Raw genomic sequence first — 25,268 nt, forward strand, 5'->3', positions numbered from 1 at the left:
CTGAACATACTTAAGATCCTACCATCATGTAATTCGTTAATTACTTTAATAGTCATTTGATGAATGATATTATTTTTCATTAGACCTATCAGTAGGTTCAACGTATCAACTCGTATACATCAGTACCAACCTTAAAGGACTTTGGAATTCCCGTTCTCGTAAACGCAAAGCAATTCAGACTGAAACTCAGCTTTCAAAAGTTATGATTTGACAACAATATCTCCGTCATAAACTTTTTTCAAATGTGAAAGACCATTGAAATGCCATTCAATATTAGTACGTCTCCATGGATATTCATCAGAACTCTCAGTCTCGCTTGAGACATAAAAACACTTCAAGGGACATATTAACGCCTGGTTTATACAAGTTGCCTCGCATTATATCTACAAAAAAATTTTTTTACATGTACCAAAACTTAAAATACGCGTAGTGATAATGAACTCGTATCCCGTATCCATAGGAGCGAAAAAAGGGTGTGATATGAATATGAAAATAACTTACCAGTACGACGAGGAAGGGTCCAGAGTATATACTTTGTAGAAGAATCCGACTAATATCCACAAAAAGTCCGACCAATGTTCCTATAAAAGTGTCCACTTCGGCAACTCAATCCTTAGTGATCGATCGAGGTATCCTAGAACGAAAGATTAGAAGGGCACATTACAACTCATGGACTTGTTAATGGCAGACGACTCTAATTGCACTGCAGTGATCAAGGCATATTCATCGCGCTCAGCACGAGAGCGAGGTGTGACGTCACTACTGGCAACTCTCGTCGCGACAGCTGGGAGAGCGAAGACTCGGAAGTGTGACAGAGATGCCTGCTGGACGCTCATGCGCACCATGGGATACAATCTCGCTCAATGGCTACAATGGTGTCCGGCTTGGAGGGTGCGGGTCATGGGTCAGAACAATTGGAGTGGGTAATCTAAAGGAAAAAAAACATCTTTGATCCGGGAAGAGTTCATGTACATGTATACATTCCCTTGATCTTTTCTTCGGGGGGATGCTCAAAGCTTACAGCTTGACCTTCGGTCTATTTTGTGTTTAGAATGAACAGCCTCGAAATAGTTGTCGACCAACGACAGCACCATGACTGCAACATTTGCGCCAGACTACGAGCCATCGGAGCCGCACAGAAAGCACTGGATGGGTTGCCCGTCCATCACGGACCAAGGGAGAAAATCATAACACCATTCAAAATAAAACCTTGCTTTCTTCGCTTTTTTACATTCCCGATCTGATATCCAGATGGCATCCTCCATTAAAGTGATATAAACCAAGCGATAAACCTATGTTATGGCCAGTGTGTACATTTTATTGAATTAAATGCCGCCGGAAAATTCACCCGTTGGGATTAGGCGGCAGTGTCTAAAATGAATTGGGAGTTTGAAGGCGTATTTGGTAAATACATCGTTTATGAAGTTATGAATAAATTGGATATTATTGTTAAGGTTTGGTTGAGCCAAAGTTGCGGGTTTGTGTAGAAGAAGCTGGCAGATGCTGTGCATCCTTCGTGAGAGTGAAAAATCATCCGCCTGCTTTAATACTAGTATTAATGCTAGATAAATACTTTATTCATTCTTGCTAACCGTGCATGGTCAACGTATCCTTGTCAGTTCAGGGAAGATTCATGAATTCTCCCTGGTGCGGGTCAAATTGCTAAAGTATGTATATGGCAAAGGCATATTTTGTAGTTGCGGTAAGTTCCTCTGGGTCAATGAGTTCATGTTGTGCATAAGAATATAAGATCTCCTAATTCAGCTCCAAATCATCCCTCCCCAACCAACCGCTCCATCCGTTTTCAAACTTGAAGTCAACGAGCTCTCGTGTATTCATCTGTGCACATGCATAATGCATTACCATTCACATTGCCTTTGTGGAATGATGGCCGCGACCCACGTGACGACCTACACTCAGGACAGATTGAGGACACTTCAAGGTAGCTTTCATTGACCAGTTTTGTTTGAGATGTATGGCCTTGTAGCAATGGAATTACGTGTATACATGATATCCCAGAAAAATATTAGCTGTTGGCTTATCCTCAAGGCTTCATTAAATTATTAGCCAAGACAAACTCCTTTTATGGGGGTGCGATGTTGATCACAGCATCAAGGTTCGGGGGAACATCATGAGTCCCGTCGTGCGAAGGCGGCTGGGTGTTATCATTTAATCTGACATTAATGTGGGTCAGGAACTGTGAAGCCCCTTGCTGTGCCAGGTTGTACACTCACATAACACAATCGTCATGTGCCGTACACAATAATAATATGCGTTTGCAATAGCAAATGAGTGTATCGAATTGTCCTTACTCGATTGATTGGGCATCAGTAAGATTAGTCCATTCAATTTGAAGACTTTGATAGGCATTAAAGCATGTCAGAGGTTTCCGAGAAGGATATCTTGTTGGTTTTGTTGTAATAAAAACTTCATTTGGCGGAAAACTTTAAAATAGGACGAAATGTCGCTAGTATAATAAGGTCAGTGCAGCAGTAATAAGATATGAAGGATTTTATTCGACTAATTAAGGGAGCGGTGACATAAAGTTGTTGGTAATTGTTTTGTAGGAGAAGACCACAGGTCAAGGATATCTAAACACTCTTATTAAAAATGCTTTTAAGCTTCCGGTTCTGATAGCAGTAGTAGACGTAGTAGTCATGGTAATAAGAACAACATTGAAGCAAAAATCCCGTTAAAATCAAAAATAATTAATATCAAGAGGGTACGTGGTGCAAATTACAAAAGAGTAATTAAATAGTAATGCATTTTGAAGAGGCTAGGAAATTGGAAGGAAGTGAACAAGTTCGACTTTCAACTAGCTTCCGGCCATTAGTATGAGTATGCGTGCATATTTGTGACGAATGAAGTTGTTTAATTGTGTTTTACAGCGATCTATTGATAAAGTCGAATGATGTAAAATCCCGTGAAAACAGCTTTTTCGCATCATCAACAAAATTATAAATCGATGTTATAGAATCCACGTAGAACCTCAGTGAAGTGACCTCGCACTTGAACAAACAGGGAGCTGACGCGTTAACATTACTGTTGTCTTAAGTTGCACATTCCAAAGGTAACATAGCTTCTTACAGTTACACCAGTTACATGAAATGCCGTAATATCAATTTGCATCAATCAGCGCCTATGCATCTTTCATTACTTGAACTTTATATTACGCCTTGATGCCCAGAGGTCAAATCTCAATACCTTACGGACAGAGCAATACCAACAACCTTTTGTAGTGGGCTGTTCAGACCCAGTTAGCAACTACTACCAATATTTGGCTTATTTCTCTGAAGTAAAGTGCTGTAAAAACAGCCTTGGATAAGCTAGACTTGGCTTTTCACGGAACGTTTGCTCAGTGAATAATGTTTTTATTCGCAGCTAGCTTCGGTGGTCTTCCTTCGGGCGGGGGTGAAATGCTCGGTATGTATGGGGTGGGGCAATACTGGTAATGTATTGCTGGTTGATCAATATTGGTATTGTTATATCGTCTGCATCGACGTTTGACCAATACACAACGCATGCATTAACCCACACACTGTTAGGTCGGAAAGAAAAAGTAAAGTCTCATAAACTCTAAGGAATTGAAATTGCAAAATAATATGGTACGCGGGCCTACTTTCAAATCAGTTAAATGGGCTTTTTCAAGGGTGGTTAAAGGTGATTTCGCCCGACCTGCGCTTTAAACTACTTTTGTCGTATTTCCATTCCCGAGAAGATGTACCCCCTCACCAAAGAGAGACCGGCGACTGCGCCCGCACCTAGCCCGACACTAAAATAAGAACGGCAAATCTCTTACGCTTACTAGTTTTTTAAGCCAATTAGATATTCCGTCGAATGAGAGAGCTCATAGGCAGAGACATGTTGAAATGTACCCTACCTTCAAATTAGAAGAGATATCCGAAGCACCATTTGAATCCGACTGGAGCAACGCGCTGATACACCCTTTCCCAAAGAAAGCAAAGCGGAATGGCGTAATCACTGACCCACTCAATCACCGGGGCTCACAAAATATTGTCACGAAGGATATGTGTGGGTTTGACCATTACCACGGCAAATCAAACGAAGACCCTTGACCATTCTTTCAGAAGACAAAGCCTTTCAAAGCCGAGCATTCTTAACTTTTTACCTTTGTGTATCTTAATCAGAATGGAAAATAACTAAAATTGGTGGTATCACGTCTCAGTGGTCGGGAGTCGCAAAATTACAAACATGTGCCGTGCGTAGCCAGCAGTATTATGGGACAAGAATAGTCTCATCGACTGCCATGATTGGAACTACTCTACCCGAAAAAAAGGCCTTGCGTAGAATTATGGTCCGCACTTAAACGACATTTTGCCTTACAAGGCTTCATGTAAACTTGAGTCTAATCTTTAAAAAAAAATTTATATGTAAATCCGTCGTGTCTTAAGTAGAAACGAATGTACATTTAAGCCAATCATAGTGATTTGAAGGTGTAACTTTCTGTCATACTGTCTGTGTGACCCTTCTTGTTATGTCACTGATGTTCATACTAACTTTGTTTGCATCTTACTCTATGTATATAAAGGGTTAAGTCACCTAGATTTTTTTTCTTATGACTAAGAAAGTCACGACAAACGCCATTCACCAATAATTGCAATGCACTAACCGTTAATTACCATAGAAATAGTCTTGAATACATCAGAAGATACAAAATGCACATAATTCTGTGCAGCAGTTTGACGTGTCTCTCTGTCAATGACATCGAAACAACAAGACACAAGGCATAATTGCTGCAAATGATAGGTTCATGTAAAATTGTACCTAATTAGCATTGTGCATGGCCGTTTTATCACGGTGCTTTGAACAAAAGCTCCAGCCAGTCGTGTAATAGCAGTGTCATCATGTCGGTAGTGGTCACTGCCGCCATAATCGGATGAACAGAGATTGTCATGTTGTTAAAACCTTGGAAGGTCATCATCAGCAGGGACTGGTGGTAAAGAAATATCTTTGAATGACCTCATAAAGTTCTGGGACCTTTTGATTATCAGTAGTTTTCATACCTTCACGACCTGTTGCATATTTCTGTCCTGTAACTTTATGTCAATGCACGGTGTATAAAAAAACAATTGGGGTTATTGATATTACGACGAAAATATGAGGGAGAGAGATCGTTGGTGATTTACATCGTTGGTTGGCGTTCCGCATCAGCGAGACTGGGACACATATTTGTAATCGTGCTAAAATGTTCAGCATGGCGACATAATAACACGTACGTACTAACCCCACTGTGAAAAACTATTTTGTTAAACCACCCTGAGTGTCAGAATGCAGGTTTAAGGACAAAGTTACCAATTAGGCCCACATATTTGTAGCTGTGACAGAATATGAGGAATGTAATAATTGGATTCTGGGTGTTGCTGTAAAAGGTTTGCCTAGAGAACAAAACAAATTAATAATGGGACCGATTGCCTCCAATAATGGTAATAACCGCATCCGGCGACCTATCTAATGAGTGCATCATTTATCTTGTCTTCAGGACCGTGTTGCATGGATACTCAATGCGACAACCACGGCCGAACTACGAATCCAATTGGAGTTTGCTTAACTTCAACCCCCGACTTCAACCAGCTTATTTCATTTGACTCCAAACACCAATAGTCAGCTGCCACATGTGACTCTTTCAAATCTCAACAATAACACGACACACGCCAAGTTGATTTTTATATCGTATTGGTGTATTCATCTTCCCTTTCAACTACTTCGTCGGCAAAGACATCCTTTGTACGCGTTGAATACCATCAACGTGCGTTCAACGCAGCAGCTCTCACCGCTTACAAAAGCATCCCATATCTAAGGAAAACAGGAATAGTAGAGGCTTAGAAAAAAGTCATTGCTGTACATTGCTACTCAATAAAGGGCTATTGAAGTCTTCTCTCAATAGTAATCGCTTTCTATCTCATGACATTGAGGGAACTTAAGTTTAGTGCCTGCAACCTGACTCCGATCACATCAATAGATAACTCAGTGGTTGCTTTAATCCTCTTGAAGGTGGCTTCTTTTGCTTGAAGGCAAAGGCATCAGCTGTTATCTATACATCTTTTGAATTCTCATTTGAAAATTGACCATGAAGCTACTTCGTACATGTAGGTTACCTATTAAATGATTTCAAAGGGAGCCAATTAAACTCGCCATTTAGACTAGCTGTCTTCCTCGTTTGGTTTCAAAAGTCTTTAAACGGCTAAGAAGATCACATCCAAATGGAAACTTCAAGAGACCCTTCCCGTACGATCCAAAGATACGAAAGTGAGAAAGAGCAAAAGAGCAAAAGAGAACGAAGAGCAAACTCAGAAATTGTCTGTGATTGCTTCTGACCAAGGTTGGATACAATTAAACGCAGCATAAAAACCTACCATTTGCATTATGGCAGAAATAATTTGCCTACCTTGTGCGAAGAACAAATAAAGGTCATGTAATCCACAAATAGCGGCTATCACAAACGGAGCGAGGTCAATTTACGCCATCAATAACTACTGTACAAAGTGATTAAACAGCCGCCGCGAGCGAGGCTGGCACTGAGATGAAATGACACGATGTCCCTTAACTGAGCGGACTGTGAAATACAATTACAAATGCTGCGGCCATTACGAATGTTACAGCCATTACAAATGTTACACATTGAGATAATTACGACCAATGGAAAGTCATTTCGTTGAGGAGTCCAGCTTGTTATATCACCGCGATCTGTTGACTCAGGCATTGCCGCAGCGCCGGTTCCTTTGATGCAAGGGTCAATATATTAGGGGGTTTTATGTTAGTCGAGGGGTCAAGGCGAACAAACCTCTGACTCCTACGACCCAAAAGATCTTATCTTCAAGGGTTTGCATATAAGAAAGCCCAAAGGAACATATATCTTCATCATCGGCATTTATACTTCAGAGTGCGAGAGATTGGGTTCTTCACAATGAATGGCCACGTTCGCTTTTCTTCGCATGTGGGTTGGGTGATACTGAAAGGCAAAACATTGAAAGCATCACTCTACAGTCCCCTGTTCAATTAGTTTGGATGTTCTATTCAAGTCAAGCATCGCTCCATCAACATTTGAAATGTTGAAAAAAATATAATGTTTATACGTATTGAATAAACATTTCACTTACGACTGTTCAGCTGGGACCATGAAAAATTTCATCACGCTCGCGTGATAAATTACTGCACTCCGGCCGTGGTTAATTCTGATCATTAGGTTTGCATGATGTAAATAGAGGACCCGAACGAAACACGCCTTTAGGGCGAAACTATTATCAATGTATTCCATTAAAGCCTACAATTTGGTGAAAAACATGGTTTAACCCCAAGCATATATCTATGAATTGGGCATCTAAGTCACCACGCACACTTTCCTTCAGGACAGATGTCAAGCGAGAGTGCATCAACTTCCATGTTGACACCACCTGCAAGCGACAAGTTACATCAGTGACTCACGACCTGCTATGTTACAATAATTGTCTCTCTTACTTTTTGTACCCCCGTCACGACATCATCCATGTCTAGGCTAATTGTTCTATCTTCTAGGGACATCCTAAGAAAAGTTATTAGCAGTTTGGTGCAGCTGACGCATGCCCGAAGAGACCAGTGCATTGTATGCTGAAACCATGCACAAATGTATAGAGCATGGTGAGCAAACCACGGTTGGAACTCTTGCCCTACCAGTTCGAATACTATTACACATCAAACTTCGGGCGCGGATGATTCTTTTTTGTTACCGGAAAGTGATATGATTCGGAAAGGCAATCAACCCATCATTTGTCTTCCGGTGCGTGTTTCACAACGTTATCGGTTACAATCAAAAGATGCTTCCGTATATTGAAAAGGTAGAGCCAGTGTCGGTTTGGTTATACAGCCCCAAGGAAATTTTGTAAAAATGTAGCTTAAAAAGCTATATTTTGTGCTTGAAATGTAGTTTAAAAAGGTATATTTTAATTTTCACGAATTTGGATTATTTTCTACGTGGCCAGTGACTAATGATGAAAGGGTAACAACCATCCTATCCATCAGGTGACAACTTTATTTAAAGTCTTGAACAGGCATGGCGAAGAAGCATGCGGATGACTCTTTCTGTATGTGAAAATCGGCAGCAATGAGTCAATTACATATTAATGTACATTTGGAAAGGGCATTGGCAATGTCTACTATGCGTGTAGAGGTAATTTGCCTTCAGTTTGCAACATTTCAACATAAGCCATAAATTCAAATACACGATCACTTTATCCATACTGTCAGGTAAGATACACACGTATCATTTAATCACTGGGACATCCATTATACATTTGCCAGTTACATTTAACGGGAGCTGCTCATCAACAACAAATGCAACGGTAACTGTACTTTCTGTACAAAAGTATAAATTATGGCAATAGCTGGTAATGAAGAACATTCGATGCCCTGCGTGATAAATGGCATAAGGCATGGGACGATGTAACTCATATTATGAAAGCGGCCATAATGGTAGAAATGGCCATTAATGGTTTCTTATAATACTAGCTGTAACAACTAGATTTGGAAATGTTAACTTCCCTGATAGACTACTAGGCAGGAAGCGTCACCAATTACGCCGCGCGTTCTTCCTTTGGAGACAATCTGTGTGGCGACCGCGTGATTATATCATAACGATTACAAGAATTGCCGATGACGAATTGAAGATGACAAATGCCTTCTAGTGGAAGAGTTGCGTAATTGAACAAGTGCGTTTGTCAGGAGTCAAGTTGTCTTTCTTCATTCGCTGTGGCCGGAATGGTCTTGTCTTTGATGGGATCATGACCAATGCGTGATTTGATGAGATAGAAATCAGCGCGGGTCGTAGAGACCTTATCTTCGGACGATGCTGATGCTGGGGTAACTTTGAACTTCAGCTGTTCAGCCAACACGCCCTGTAGCTGCTCTTCTTAGTCTCCGTCTTCTGTGTTCCCTCCTGCCTGCATAACTCTCCAAGAATCACTCTCCAAGGAGCACTGGTTTTTCAGCGTCAGTACCAGTGAGCGGTTGGACGATTGCAGGTTTTATCAGCCAAGTGACTCGGTCTTCGCCAAGCCTCGTCGTCCGATCTTATGCTTTATTGTATGGTATGTTCCTAGACTTGCACGGACTGAGATACTGACTGGCAATATTCCTTTATTGATCTTTCTAGAGAAACACCTGTCACCATGCGATACTCGGAGCCCTTGGGATGTTCAACTTCCAGACTCAACTCAAAACAGCCGACCATGTCCAAGACATAAGTGACTCAACTAAAACCCATGGCCAAGATTATATTTTAACCTGGTCTGTCGTGCTTGCTGAAGAAGTGACAGGGCGAAGATGAAAAGCAAGCCACAGGAGCGATGACGACCGGACTACCGGAAACGGTTTGCATAAGCAAGCGGAAGCAGCGTAATTGTGTGTTCTGGAATCATTCGACCAAGGATGACGCATCCATGTTTTAATCGTGCTGATGCGTATTTTATGAGTAAACGACTGGAGATTGTGCTGCATGACAGTAGACAAGTAGACAGTAGTAAATCATGATAATTCTTCGGCGGGGGTATTTGGAACTAGAGTGTATTGAAAGTTCCTGATAGCGGATGCGGACCTTGGTTATACTTGGTCATCTCGAAGTCTCTCATTATGATTCCTCGGGCTACTACTCCTCCCAGAAGGCTTTACATGATGTCCCTTCCTGATCTCAAGCTGCGAACTTTGCGTGTTCACAATTACACATGGGGCAATAAAGTTAGCCAGAATCATATTTAGACGAGCTGACCGGAGTTAAGCACCCCCGAGAGATGTGGACATGTAATTACCGACACGGAAATAATCCACAGACGTGTAGGGTGCGGTTTGCATACATAGATGGCCAGGCCAATGATGGGCCCAGACGCTTTACATCCCTTGTAAAAGCTTAAGAATGATTTTTTCAATCCTTGGTCGAAATGGACGTCCCCTTTGTTTATCATTAAAATAGGCAATAAGTTTAAGTGAGAAAAGACATAAAGCAATTAATCGGTTCAATATATCATTTTAAATTATACATACTTACCCTATTTTCATTCAAAAGTCATATCTGGTCATGTAATCACCGAAATCGTGATTGATTATACCCATTAGACTTTTAAGAAGTTTCTCCTACCAAACCATTCTTCATCCCTAATACTCTAAAAGTGAAGCTACGGTTGATAGATCAGTCCTTAAACAGTCTCTTCAGGCAGCATCGAAAATAAATGTGTTTTCAAAGATAAGATGCATATTCATGTCTCATTTATAGTACGATTCATTAGATTTTGAATTTAATTGCGAATACTAGGATTGGCTAATTGTTGTTCTTGTCTCATAGCCATCAGGCCACGGAGTGTCTCAGAAAAGCTTAGACGGTCCTCTTAGGGCATAGTCCATTACCGTATGTCAGAAACACTTCAACTATTCTCGTTTACTTAAGAAATAGTCGTTCAGGGCCAAAGTTCCCTAATCAGCCTTAAAGACAAACGCCAACATTATCTCACGTGTTATCCAAGCGTTATCTCCTTATATCAGTAATTTCCATTTACGATAGTAGCTTTAGCATTTGACTTCAACGTTACCGCTATGATGCTGATTTAACAACCGGGCTCAGAACGTAAACGTACTGCAATGTCAGACTCAAGACCAGCAAGCTAAGTGCAAAATGAGCATGTCTTGTTTTTACTTAATTGTCTGCACTAATAGGAATGTGGTTTCGCCCAGGTCTCATCAGATACGTGATTGCTTTCTTGCATGTCAAAATACATGCGAATACACCAAACATATGAACGCTAAATCGCCTTCAAATCACCTGGGACTTTGAGCAATTTTCCTAATGGTTCCGTGAACAACACTGAATTTTAATTCAGTAATTCAAGCGGCCTTGGTGGAGCTTGATGTATCTTTTGAGGGTCGTTACAGAGTTCGATATTCGCTACAAAGCCATTTTCATTTTTCGTAAGGATACAAATTTGTTTGAAGTGTCATTGACAGAAAATTATGTGAACACTGAAAATTAAGAAGCAAAATAAATAGTGTATTTCATTTGAATACCGAAAAATACCAGTAGTACACAAAAGGAATAGGAAAAACATGTCACACTAAAAGACGATACTTTTATATGTATACGTGATGTCTAAGGCCAACACTGGCTTTTTTATACATGAATGAAGCGTTTCATCATTATCACAAGGCGGGCCACTAGTCAAAACAGTAAACTACACACGGCAATTCATGATATTGACCATGCTGTAGGCAAAGCGGTCTGGAACTGACTACATGGTATAGTACAAATCATGACAGTTCCGGTTACAAAGAGGAACTTCAATTTCAGATCACACTCCTCCATATTCTACAGGGAGTCAATAATTGATAACTGAATACACCATATGCCGTATCTCCCTATGCGATCCTTCATGAAACATTAACTCCACAAGCTTTGGCGTTGGTTGAGGATGATACCCATACTTATCTGCACTTGGAGCGTAAATGAACGCCATTTTTGGAAATATCATTGGGCACAATCAACATGCCGCTCCTATATTTTGTGAACTATTCATAACACAGTAAAGAGTTGTTCTGCTTTAAAAAGTCACACTGGGGTAGTAAGAGTCGTGATTTTATCGTGTGGATGCCGATTTGGCTATTTCATTAGCAGCTGGTAATCTCCCGGCACAATTTCCACTATCTCTCTCTCAAGGGAATATTCATTATTCCGCCCAATACACCTATTGGAGAAATAAACCTTGGCAAACTCGAGAAAACCAGTATGAATTGGTAAAAAAAGCAAGAAAGTCGTCACCTGCAGTGATGAGTCGTCACAACACAAGAAGTCAAAACCTCCAGCCTTCAACCTATGGACCGAATGGACGGAAACTCAGTGAGATATTTTTCTAGCTGAAAATGAATAATTGCGTTTCATCAGTGCATCATGCCTATTTTTGTCTATTTTCTGCCTCCAGGGTCATCACTCCTTCTAACACTTGGAATCTTCAGAAATTCGATTTCCTCGGTTGCCTATTGACACGAGAGTGCTTAAAGACGAGTTCAACATTCTTACGCTCTCGATCATAAGTTCATTTTTGAAATAGGAACCCAGGTTTACATCGTCATTCAAGATAAAGTTAAGGAGGATTAGTCATCCAACGTAATAAGATCAATTGGAAAAAAATAATGTCTTCATCAAGGAATGCTAGCTGCGGTTGCATTAGATTAGAAAAGTTCCCACATCATTTTTGCGTTTCAGGTTAAGCTTACATAAAATGTGTTGTATCAAATGCATTGATGTACGCATGCTTATGTGATTTCTGTTCTTTATATTATCGGATTGCTTGTAAATTTTCAATGATGAGATTGAGAAATTTGAACTCTTACTTGGGATGTTGTGGTTGGGTCAGAAGTACAGGATTTCACTTCTTACATTCACATTGCCTTCAATAAAGTTGGAGTTTCTAAGAGAAGAAGGCAGAGAGAGACAGATTTTTGTCAACCACAGTATATTTGGAAGTAATCAAGGAGTTGTTTCTGCCGTACTACTCACATCGACGAAATATTCCAATACCGACCCTACATGTCCATATCGTCACCTTCCGTCCACTTAGCGGCTCTGACAGGTTCCCATTTCCGCGTGGCTTTCTAGCGAGTTCATCAGTTCAGAAATCGAACCAACAGCGATGGCATGGGAATGGATCCAACGTTATCAGTCTAGTCCAGTATGGAGCTGACAAGCATGCCCAGGCACGTGGGAAAGTTGTCGATCTTACTTTCTGAGGTAGATGCGCTTCTTCTCATTCAAATACAATGTACCACTTCCCTCAGTGCGGGTACACGAAGGTGTGTTTTCTGAGTATTCCTACATTTGAAATCTCTTTTAGCTCAAGAATGCAAAAGAATCCCCAACCAAGCAAAAACATCAATCATAATTCACAGCAGATGACAGCTTAGAAAATCATAAGAAAACAATTGCCAACAAAATGATTTGCTTCTTGATGCAATTTGAGAATCCCTCTCTCCAAGATTGCGCCAAGATCGAAGAATAAAAGATTTAGTCACCGCATTGATAAAAAATGCTTGCGGATTAGTGTGAGATTGTTCGATTCCCTTGACACCCGTCTTATCTTCCCAAACAATAATATATTTGATGTTTGTGAACCATTTTGCGAGGTCCCCTGTCGCCGGGTTTGTTTCATCGCCGCAGATAGAGCAATTATTTCAGAAAGATATCTGATGTGTGCCATCAACAGCCGTAAGCCTCGAAGGAGGTTTGGATATATTAGAATTATACATTAAATACCGCATGCATTCTGGATCAATTGGTAACTCTATCTTTGAAGTGACATGCCTTTGCTTGCGTATTCTCTCCTCTTTCAAAAACATACAGTGTCAGCGTAACTGCGTAGACATTTCTTTATGATTGTTTAAGATACTTGTAAATTAAATTAAACTAAAGACCCCACACATGGACTCGCAGTAAAAGAATACGGAGGTAAACATCTTTCGAAATTAGGGTAATTTGTGAGGCGGCCGCTGTACAGGACGTAGAGACTACAAAGAGGAGTTGGTTCACCACATCCAGTTGTGGGTTATTTCGTCGGGTGACTGACAGGAGCACTGGGTTCGATGCTCAGCCACACAGTTCAAGTTCAAAGCTCAATTCTTGTCCTCCATCCTAGATTAAAGTGACTGATCAACATGCGATGGATAATCATCTACGTCCTGGTAGTCAATACCGCTACCGAAAGCAAGGCACTTTTGAACTCACTACGCCTTGATGGGTCAGGAAACGTGCATATTTCGATCAGCAGTCGTTGCGGACTTCGTTGAGAGCAATATCAACAAAGCCGTCTTCGTGAACTCAATCGGGAGAGTTTCTGGCATCGTCTATACGGAAGGAGAGCTCGGTACTGCAATTGATAAACCGCTGAGCTCATATATACCTATATAGAACTCCAAACTGACTTCAGACGGAGTCCCAGGGGTGTACCAATCTGTAGGGACCAGGTTGGAGCCGGTTGGAGCTCGATCAGGAAACCAACGAAACAGACTTGACAAATCTCTCATCGCGAAGACGTTCAAGTGTACTTCTCATATCTGACTTGACGTTTTGTAGATAATCACAGGGTTGGAGTGTAGTCAAGAGGGGGGAGCGTCTTCGAACCAATACAATTCAAGGAAACCATTGATTGTGCTTGAAGAGATGCACATACACACTAGCAAGTTTACATATTGGAAGAAGATATGAGAAGTTGTGTTATGTTTGTTTGGAACGAAACGACATGTTAGACTTGAGGTATCTGAATTTCCTGAAAGTTGTCTGTAATTTACTCCGCTATCATACGTCAAATGTCAAAACTTGTCGGTGTTTCAACTTCCAGGGAAAGACACCGCAGGAAATACAATATCCTAACAAGATACCAATATAATTAACCTTGGCATATATAGTTGCCAAATAATTCGTGCATAATCCCGCTAGCGATTCCCCGCGGTACGTTTCAAGGTTAGCTCACTCTCACGACTGTGCCGCACCGCGGTCCTGCTCATGTTCATCATTCCTAGAAAACCATCCAATATCATCATACAAATTCGCAATCAAGTCAACAGTTGACAAATTACATTCTCCGCTTTCAATGATCTGTAGCAAAATGTGATTTGTCCGGCACTTCAGCTTGCACGATGCTTTGAGTGAGTCGGTGCAGGTCAGGGTGATCTAGCCATTGGCTGAGAAGCCGTTAAAAGCCGCGGTTTCGAATATGTGCCATTTATTAAATAGCGTGAAAATATGTCATTAGAAGTTGTGATAAGGTTATCACTTACTGAGCGAAGTAATAGCTACGGTAATCACGAAAATCCAGAATCCTTCTCTACGGCGATTATGAGTCCGGAGTCCCGAGCTGCCTTCTCAAAGGCGGTACGGCATCACCGACTCATTATCATTGCCTCGGGTAGGATCAACAACTTCACGCAATTTCGTTTACCCCGATCCCCCGAGGTAGGCGTACAGCTGAGGGTGAATGTCTCATGTTAGTAGGAGAGTCATTTGAGTACGATAATCGGATAACTGGGATTCCAGTCGAATCGCCTTTTTTGCGTGAAATAGTTAAGTCTCGGTGTCATATAACGCCGCATGAAATACATCGATGATGACTTTTTCGTTCCTTGGAGTCTTGATAGTAGCTTTAATTCTTTAAGGCGTTTTATCCACATAGCTCAGAAATATCATTACGCAAACGCCGGAAACCTTTATACCCTGATGACAGAGGCTCAGAGCAACAGTTCGTAATGATGGGTCTTTCTTTTAACTATCCCTTTCCAAAATCATAACTTTCGATACCCTTGTTCGGAAACAGTACATGGTCTTTCCAAGCAAGCGCAACATATCAAAAATATCAGAGCACCGTGTTTCATGTCTTTCAAAGACCGCCATCCAATCAATGCTCACTGGTCACCTTTGCTCGATAGACAGAAGGGAGCCAAGCCGTAGACAAAAGATCGAAGGCTTCAGCCACAAGACCCAATTATTGGATTTCTCTATTCTTTATAATGGCCTTGTCTTTCATCATGTTTAGGCAGATAAAATACATTTTTCATCAAAACTGTCATGTAGGTAAAAGGAAATAGTTATAAATAGACTAGTTTTATCATGTCTGAAGGATTAACTGAAGAAAGTTTGACAAGCAACGCCGAATTTCAAGCATTTGCATCGTCCACGATTTCGATATTCGCGAATGGTAAGCTTGTGATAGTGAAAGATATGCTCTAGCCTCTGGACATCAGATGGGAAGCCAACAATGCCCTTTCAGCTGATCACGAATGAAGCGCTGTATCTATTTTTCCCTTGTCTACAATTACATATGGCCTTCCCGATGATCAGCTTACATCTTATGGACATATTCTGTCATCACGAATAGCTCTTGTAGCCAGCTTAAGGCAACAAAAAGGAAGGTTAGTGACATATCGAACAGGATACGGAATTATTATTATCCTATACTGCGCTTGTTGACTGGTTGACCAGAAACTATTTTGTCTCTTATATCTGGCTTAGTAGACAAAGCGCCTTCAGAATCCTCACATTGTATAGTATTGTTAGCGGTTTCCATTGCTACGGCACCCACTTGTCACATTGAGTAGTAGGTTTATTAGTAAGGAAAGCTAATCGTGATATAAATTGAGTAACCGATACAATAATCGATGCTTTCTTTTCTCCCCAGCACTTTAACAACTGCCAAGTGTTAGCTTCAATTGTCAGTGGTACTAACAAAAGCACGAATGCTTTTGAAATAGGGATGATTTGTTAAGTGTTCTGCCACAAACTTTGAAAAGATTAACAGAGTAAGAAATGTCACTAAAACATGATACTTAGGAATAAAAATATCAACGAGGAGTAAAGTTTGCTGTCAATTATTATTTCACTTCTGGGTGTGCACTAGCTAAATTGCAAGTCTGAGTCAGTAATATTTTTTTTGCATAAATCAATTGGCATTTTGTATGAAAATAACAAGGTGTTTATATCGTGGTATCAAGTGCATAACGATATTCCAATAATTCGTTTTTCCAAAACATTTTTCTGACTCAACCTAAGAATTTCTGAAAAAAAGTATACTACGTTTTTAAAATTTGTTTTACGGCATTAGCTTTGCGAGACACAGCTCAAAAACGAAAGGTAGTCATCAATATTGGTTCCAAGACTGTACCAAACCCTTTGTTAACACGATAGCGCTGAGAGATGAGAAAACGAGTGTTTCCTTAAGTTTATCAGACAACAATAATTGATTAATCACGTGACCGAATTATCAACCAATCAATAGCCACTGTCGTGGTATGCCAATTTCCTCTCGCCTTCCTTGGTCACCTACCCGCCGAGGCAAGAAATTCGTCCGTTGTATATCCTATGGTCTCTGGGGGATAAACTTGCTCAATTTGCTATCAAATACACATCGTTCTCGGGAACAATGGATGTTGATACAGTTATTATTATATATGGTCACAATGACAAGATAATATCTACGGATTTATAGTGGGTTTATGGCAGATACCGGGTGTTTACTTGACAAATAGTACTGATAGAGGTACAGACACAATCAAAGAAAGACCCTCTTTTTTTCTGGATCTTGATGCTAGATTTTAGAACTTGGAGTATTGCAGCGCAAAGAAGGAACTGTTCTTAGCAAACCAGTGATCGCCTTCATATTCTGCAGTTGGATTATAGCGACAAACTTCAAAAGATACTACGAAAATCATCTGCTTTCGCTTAGGACTGTACATTCCGCAAGAGGTGCAATCCATCCTTCCGCGGTGACATGACAATTGCCTGAAATAGCGGCAAACAGGGCACAATTTCCTCGGATGAGTCAGAGGTGTTTTGTCCTTCAGATATATTTTGACGGTGAGGCAGGAAAAATAATGGTAATTGATGGCCATTGCATAAAAAAACCGGCATTTCTTCTATAATTTGGGAAGGTCATGTCACAAACAACTGCTTATTAGGAGTTGCATTGGCCAAATTATACTTCAATTATCAGCGCAGTATTGTTTGATAGATGCAGTATGATGCATACAAACTGAGTACTTTACAGTTTCTCTTTAAGATCCCATTAATAACATTCTCCGAAAAAATAATTCATTTAAAATTTAATTTTTTTATTTTTGATCACGAATTGTCTTGTGTTTTCGAATTTTCGTCTGGATAAATGAACCGATTTACCGGCAAAAGGTACGTGCTTACCGGTGGTAAACGGATACCTTTAACCAGTGCGATGACCAACTAAATGAAAGGAGAGGAAATTGCACTGCACCGAAGCCTGCCTCGGTCATTTCGATTTGGTCATTCTCAACACATTACATGTACGTTCTATGAATTCATTCTGTGCGAGATCTCGCCTCAAGTACATTTCAGGTTTACGTGACTGGTTCACCTATCAGTAATATAAGCAGCGGTTAAAACATTATTCATAAAACGACTTTCTGTACCGGTTTGACTTTATTTACAGATAATAGTGACAGTGTCTCTGTCCCTGGAGTCCAAGTCTGACGGCAGAATATGAAATGAATGTCGTGGCTACCTATTATACGTGCCAGCCTCAAGCCAAGTAAAAACTCGAATGCGGAAACCACATTATGGCCGATGCGCTTACCAGTAAATTATACCCCACAGGCATTGCTCAGTAACATGAAGTCCATTAAATATCTGTCCCCCGTGTAAAAACACCAATATACATCAGTATGATCATCAGGAAACCCATAAATAAGTATGAAAAACTGCTGCAACACCTTTAGATGGCTTCGTATTGACAAATGGTTCAGGCATGACTGGACAGCGAATCAGCATTCAATGATTGTTTTTCTGTCAGCAATGGTGAATCTGAAGAGAAAATTTCACTGGGGAAAGAGTAAAAAAGCATCATATGCGCTGAGCGGGATGACTTCAAGAAATGTCTATTCAAAAATAATTGGTGTATTTAAAGATACACCGCAAGCAACGACTGAACCAATCAACAAGTGGTAGCATCCCTCCACGTCACTCACAAACAATTTGTATCAAGTAGAATAAGCTCAGCCAATATCCTGTGAAAGTCTACATTGGGTCGGAAAGTCCAGGTTTCCCTTTAGAGAGTGAAGAATACTCCTGAGTCACCCAGCTGAAGCAGTTCTGACGGAATCCGTCACCCATCACACGTCGTACAAAATCAACAGGCGCTAGACCCGCTTTGATGTCAACGTTCTTGTCATGTCAGTACAACATTCGTGTCCCCATATGGTCATGGAGAAGCAGCACGTAGACGGACTCCGTAGCCCATTGCTCTTCACGAAACACCAATAAAGAGATGATGGGGTTTTGTGTCGGAACCTTCCTTTGGTGTCACTGAACCGTAATCTGTGTCCCCAGTGACTCTCTTCATCATGTTCGCAACATTCATTCACTCTAGAAATAACTATCATCATCCGCTCGAGGTGCTAATCCCACACAGACATACTCGGGGAATATCCGACGAAGCCACAATGGTAATTGGCCAAATTTGGAACAGACTTGTCTTGGAGGTTGGGGTCCATTGCACTATCTTTGTGTTACTTTCACGAGACGATTTCCTTTCGAATCTATAACTCAAAGTTTCCTGCTTTACTCAAGAAGTCAACGATTCTAGTGGACATTCTCCCTTAGCCGCTCTACTGAGGAGAAATGCAGTACAACTTGAGATATATACTTGTCAAGTAAGCGACGAGGAATTGACAGTTTCTTTCTCATGCTCATTTGAAACCTCGTAAGAATAGTACTTTCCGACCTCAGTGATACATCCACCACTAATACTTTCAAGACTGGTACTACTGCCAATTCAATAGGGGCACAGTGGCCCACTCCTCTCGCGTAGAGTCTTTTGATATTCATCCACCCTAGGGTAATCTTCGCTGTACCTTGCCAGAGAAGTAATCTTCAACCACACGTAGAAGAATATATTGGGGAATCGACGTGATGCTACCAATTGTAATTGGTCAATAGATCAGGGTGAAGGCCACCAGTCTTCTTCTATATGATACTGTTGTGCTATGCCAACAGCTGTCTCGTCTCCGATTACCATATACATGTACATGTACTATGTATGGCATGTGCATGTATCTTGCGATACCAGTCCCTCTGACTGCAAAACAGTAGACTTTTAAAGGAGTCTAAGTATTGAAGTTCTGTATAAGTCTTGAACAGTGAAATGGAAGCCGCCACTTACCTCCAAATTTAGCCACTTACTATTCCTGGCATTTCGATGAAATAGTCGATTTCCTGCGACCACGTCTGTCTCAGGATGAGCACCTTAAGGCATTGTCAGTTCACTCCAGGGCGATGAACGTGACCGAAATAGCTACTAGTGAGGCACAGTCAAATGCACATGGGTGCTAGTGTGTTATGAGTACAGTCCAGAATGTGACTGATTAATATGAACTCTCTTGAAACGTGGAACTTTACCAAGACAGCTAGAAAGGCATTCTATTGGCACAAGTCATGGAGGGAAACAGTATAGATTCTTTCACTGAGTCACTGAGAACTGAGGTCTCTCTCGAAAGATGGAACGTGCCACGCTACTTCTGAGACATCTTTTCCGTTCGTGTTCACCTTGGTTAGTGGCCACAGTCCCGAAATTTCACTGGGTTCCCGCTCAGAAAGATGACCTATCAGAGCTTCCGAAGTAGGATATCAGTGTGCTGTTTGCGATGGTGTCCTTGATGGCGACTTCCTCTCCGCGGTCAACAGGAACTGTCATCTCATTAGCAACAAGTACATGTATCAGGATCACATTAGTTGTAAACAACGATGTAATCAGCATGACCTCCTGCGATTATTACGTTCGTGGTTTTCAAAGTGCGGTGCCTTGGTGATCGAGTTAGCCAATGATTGATACACACCCCCGATTCCATAATAAGCTCACTGATCAAGTACTTGGTAAATATCTGGACGTGATGTAGGTGGAGTGATCCAAGGCCAGCACTGAAGTGGTCAGTGCTTACTTATCGAGAACAGCAACATCAACGCCAAGGAGTCCGTGAATGGTGCATGGTTGTGTGTATTGGAGGGAGTTCATTCTACGAGAAAATTCAATTCAAATATCAATACCCTGTGCAGGCCTTTGGAGCAAAGTCATGTAACTCAAAGCTCCTCCTCTTACAGAACGACCGAGCTCCCGACATATTCATTACCACGCCAACAAGTGGTAAATGCGGCCAGTCCACCACGTTTGTTGTCCAATACAAAGAAGGCCTAAGAGTAAGATGATGCATAAGTCCAGGTTTGAGAGGTTTCTAATGAGACGCCGGATCTAGTTCATCATCTAGTAAGCAGTAGGTTGCAGAACTCCAACTCAACTTCTTATCGTAATTTGCAATAGTTACTGATGCCAACAAGTAGCATTTGCAAGAGACTATAGGCACAAATGTCACTTTCGTCGCATTAAACAAGGCAGCATTGAGGGCTCTTACCCTAATGCATCCACATATCAGGAAGTTTGTTGTCAAGACACATCGAGATCAGCAAGTACAAAATATGGTTCATCAGTTGTAGACATGTTGGTGTTGGTCTCAAGAGAAGAATCAGCGCTCAGGTTACATCGAGGCTGACATACAATCCGGTAATCCCGATGGTGGAGCGAATTCTAAGACAGCACCGCGGGGACATGGGAAAGGGTCTTTTGCAGTGTTCATTACCGCATTCAGTTAACAATGGCAACATGGGGTGAGGAGCGGATGTGAACTCGAACGTATTTACCTCGAGGTTCTGAGCATTGGTGGGTTTGTGCCACAGGCCTTTCATGATCAATTGGAGTACATTTTGATGATCTTGGAAAATATCATTACGCATGTTGATAAAGCAGTTTACGCTTCCATAAGACATGTTCGAGATGGTACTCAAGCAGTTTTGGTGCTCAAACAGCTCTTTTTAGATCTTGACGATGTGCTCTGGTGCATCACTGACATGATTAAAACCGTATCAAATGCGGTTCAATAGCACGAAAAACGTGCTTGTGACATGATGTACCATCAGAATACTAAGATATAGCTGAACGATCCAATCCAAACACGACGTACTGCGATGTACTATACGTGAAACACACTCAACTTCATCAAGGACCCTTGTCGCTTTGTCATCCATTATGGCCGCCGGAAGGGTACAGGCAATCTTGCCACGTGACAGGAAACACTAGCACAAGCGTGAAAGCCTGCGCACTGATGGATGGGATTCTGTCGGAGAAGAAGTCTTGGAGGGTGATTTAAGTGTGTCTTGCTGACTTCATGCTAACGTGACACACGTTTGCTCACATCGCAGATCGGTTAGCTTACATCCTTTCATCAGCGAATGATTTGTGGTTCAGTACCAGCATTCATGAGAACATTACATATTCATTCTTTTCGCTCGGCAAATATCCAAGTCGCCATTTTTGTTTTATCGGCTTCGTTCCAGGAGGCTTACTTTCAGTGATTTCCAATGCTGGAGGCATGCAAAAACAACGCCTGTACCGTCATTGGTAGAAAAGGGTCAATGCGCGTGCGCACAAAACTAAGATGGCGCCCGTATGGAAATGATTAATAGATGGAGCGCTTTTCTTCGTTCGTGAGATAGTCTAATTATTTCATGATTGTGATGCATACCAATACCAAAAAAGGCATTCCCCTCCATGTACAGTAATGTTGTACATCGCAAAGAGCACATGCTGATGACGTCATACTGAGAAAATGATTGACGATCCCCTTTCATACCATACACCAATACTGTATGTATACAGGTGCAGTCCACAAGCCAGCACAAACCGGATTAAGCTTATCTAGTGTATCTACATAAATGACCAGTTATGTGCACAGAATGATTGGGAACATAAACCAAGCGATCGATCCTTGGAGGGGTGATATTTCAAACCACCATGGCCCTGCTGACATAGTTGATTGTAATTATGGACATTATCTGATTATTTTGCGGTCGTCGCCATGTGGAGATGATGCATTAGTCTGCCAATACGTTTTGCGTTACAGATCACGTATAACGTACATATGGAGGGAGTGACGTATAGTGATATATGTATTTATCGTATTATAGGAACCAGAAATATCAAATCCATCCGAGGACTTGAGATAAAGATGCCGAGATAAAGCAAGACCAAACATGATGAAGCGATTTAAACTTTGTCAGTTTAATTCGAACACGACGGTTATTTGTGGCTTATTAAACCATTCAGAGCAGCCTCGTCGGATACGTGTTTACATTTCGAAGGATGATAAATTTGAAGAATTTTTCAATTTGTTTAATCGATCTATTCGAAGACAAATTAGATTGGCGAGCGGTTTTTATGGTCGTTTTTCAGTTTCTTTTCGCAAATTTGTCGAGTACTGACAGTTTCTCAATATTAGGACAAGTGATTAAAGCTAGTGATTTCATTTACAGAGTGTTAGTCTATCCGTCGAATTTTTGATTTTTGCACTTGTAGTTGTATTCGAAAAGGCAAAAATTGTCGGATTATCATAAAGTGAGAAAGATCAGATAGATACAAAGATCGGCAAGGACCAAGAAATCTAGGATCACATTGATGAAGATGATGTGCCCTTTTGATTAGTGCTTAGTCAGCAGTTTCATTCGAGCACTGAATCTTAGGGTTCATTTCTGTGCCAAACTGTAAACCGTCATATTTTCGTGGATTTAACGAATAACCAAAACTGAAACTGCTCCACATTGAAACCCTTTTTTCCAGATTGCAATGCTTCAAAGTTTCTCTCTAAAGCTTTTGACGGGATAAGGGTATGTTCTATTTGATAATTTTAAAGTTATAAGTCCTTATACACGGATAATAGCCACCGAATTAAGTTGGCATATTAAGAATTTCTTCTATCATCATCTAAATTGGTGGCTTTTTCCAAAACCCCTTGGGTAATATCAGATAAGCGCGAGTTCGAGTACCAGATCCTGCATCAATTCCAATCCTTCCTTACAAGATTGCCTCGCAATCCTGAATACTAATTCTCCCATGTGTTATCAGTCTAGCAGTTTATCTAATTGCTACCAGCACCACCCGGTTACATCTAGTGTCCCACTTATCAAATAATGATGCAAATTTCCAGAAAATCCATTCGTCACGAAAAAACGATGTCGAATATTCTTCGATTTAACAAAATGCATTATATCCTAACCGCATTTGATTAATTTCATTTGTGAGATAGTGGTGCTGAATGATTCTTCCATATCACTGGCGGCCAGGCGTGATCGAAAATATGGTTAGATCTTGTTTTCTTGGGTTTAAGTTAGAGAAGTTGGCTATTGGTTAGAATTCTTCAACTAAACCACGTCTCGATAAAAATACTGGTCAACTTAGCAACTAAGGAGATCTGGACGTATTCAGTGCTCCGGACGAACAGTCATATTTTGCCGTCTCCGCTAGCCAGTTACCCATTACTCCTGAGTGGATAGAAGGAAGTAGGATCAAGTGCCTAGCACAAGGACACAAAGACAGTGGTGACCCTTTTGAGAGTCAAACCCACGACAATGAGCCAGTTGCTCTGACAACTAAGCCACTGATCTCCCAAAGCGTCTGTCCTCGAACTCCTCAGGGCGTACTGACGTCATTCCATGGATATGGCTGAAATGTCAGCATTTAGACTGTCTGCATGCACACCTTTAACTGAATACCCGACGATATGGCTCAATCATTGCCAATATTGATAATTTAAACAAGAAGATTGAACATTATTGGCGATATGACTGGTTGAATAAAGGAAATATGGCTCGTCGCGTTCAGATTGCCAGAAATAGATTTTTCAATTGGAGCGTTTAGAAAAGTTGAGGTCGATCAATTGGATGAAGTCCCCTCTCCTTTTCCATACACCTGAACCTTAATCGGAAAGACCTTTTGGCGATATATTCGAACGGTCGTAAAAAGCTGTTACAGCCCTGGACCTTTTCGCACCACTCCCTCATGCATTTGCTATACACGTACATGTATATCATACTTGTTCCACAGATCACAGCGACCCATATTCTTATAAAGAACAGTTAGGGTGACTGGACCTGTTTTTGTTGCCGAAAATCGCGGGGTCCTACCGAGACTTCTTACCGCTATTACAAAGAGAGGACTGTTGTTTGGGCCACAATATGATATACATAGTGCCTTCATTCTCAGAATTGTCATCAACTGTTGTAGTCAGAAAATCAAAAAATATTGTTGATGGATACTGCTTTGTTACAAAGACTCTTTATCCGATACCTACATCCTACGTAAGATCACCATTTCAAAGTTTCCGAAACAAAGCATGTAAAGAGACTCCCAAAAATGCCCGTAGTTATTTATCTCACAGTGCGGGAGGCCGGGTGCCAGTATCAGAGCTGTATTTTTACTTGCAGAGGAATTGTCCTTTGGTTCTACAATCATAAATCAGCTTTTTATGGGCAAAACAATAGATAATATTTCCGTTGTCCCTTGCGAAACACAAATGATAGTGAGAGCTTTTTGCTTAGTGCTTATTTTTACTAACAATTTCTACTTTGTCAAACTCTATAGATACTAAGATATAAGGATGACTTATAACGATGTCAGAATCAAAAATGATATTTCTAGACATCAGCCCCAAGGCATAGGAAATCGCAAAGTTCTCAAGGTAATTGTATACACAATCCCATACAAGACTAATTTTAACTCTAACCAAATAGTAAATAGCCCCCGGGTGGGAATTTTACAAAGCTTTCATCAAAATTGTGAAAGCTACCTCTGAGGACTAGTTAACTGAATGTGTCTTTGGATGTGTTTAAATCGATCTGAATCTCT

The 25,268-nt window shown here is 40.9% G+C and overlaps 1 protein-coding gene across 3 annotated transcripts in view; it reads right to left on the reverse strand.

The window, feature by feature from the left end:
- LOC135493212 (uncharacterized) overlaps nucleotides 1-25,268 on the reverse strand; it is a 109,983-nt gene that overhangs the window by 62,851 nt on the left and 21,864 nt on the right. For all 3 annotated transcript variants that reach the window (XM_064780305.1, XM_064780306.1, XM_064780303.1), the window contains exon 3: nucleotides 502-634. The gene's annotated coding sequence lies outside the window, so the exon portion shown is untranslated. The remainder of the gene's footprint in view (nucleotides 1-501; nucleotides 635-25,268) is intronic.

Source organism: Lineus longissimus, chromosome 9, assembly GCF_910592395.1.
Source record: "Lineus longissimus chromosome 9, tnLinLong1.2, whole genome shotgun sequence".
In the NCBI taxonomy this organism is placed as follows: Eukaryota; Metazoa; Nemertea; class Pilidiophora; order Heteronemertea; family Lineidae; genus Lineus; species Lineus longissimus.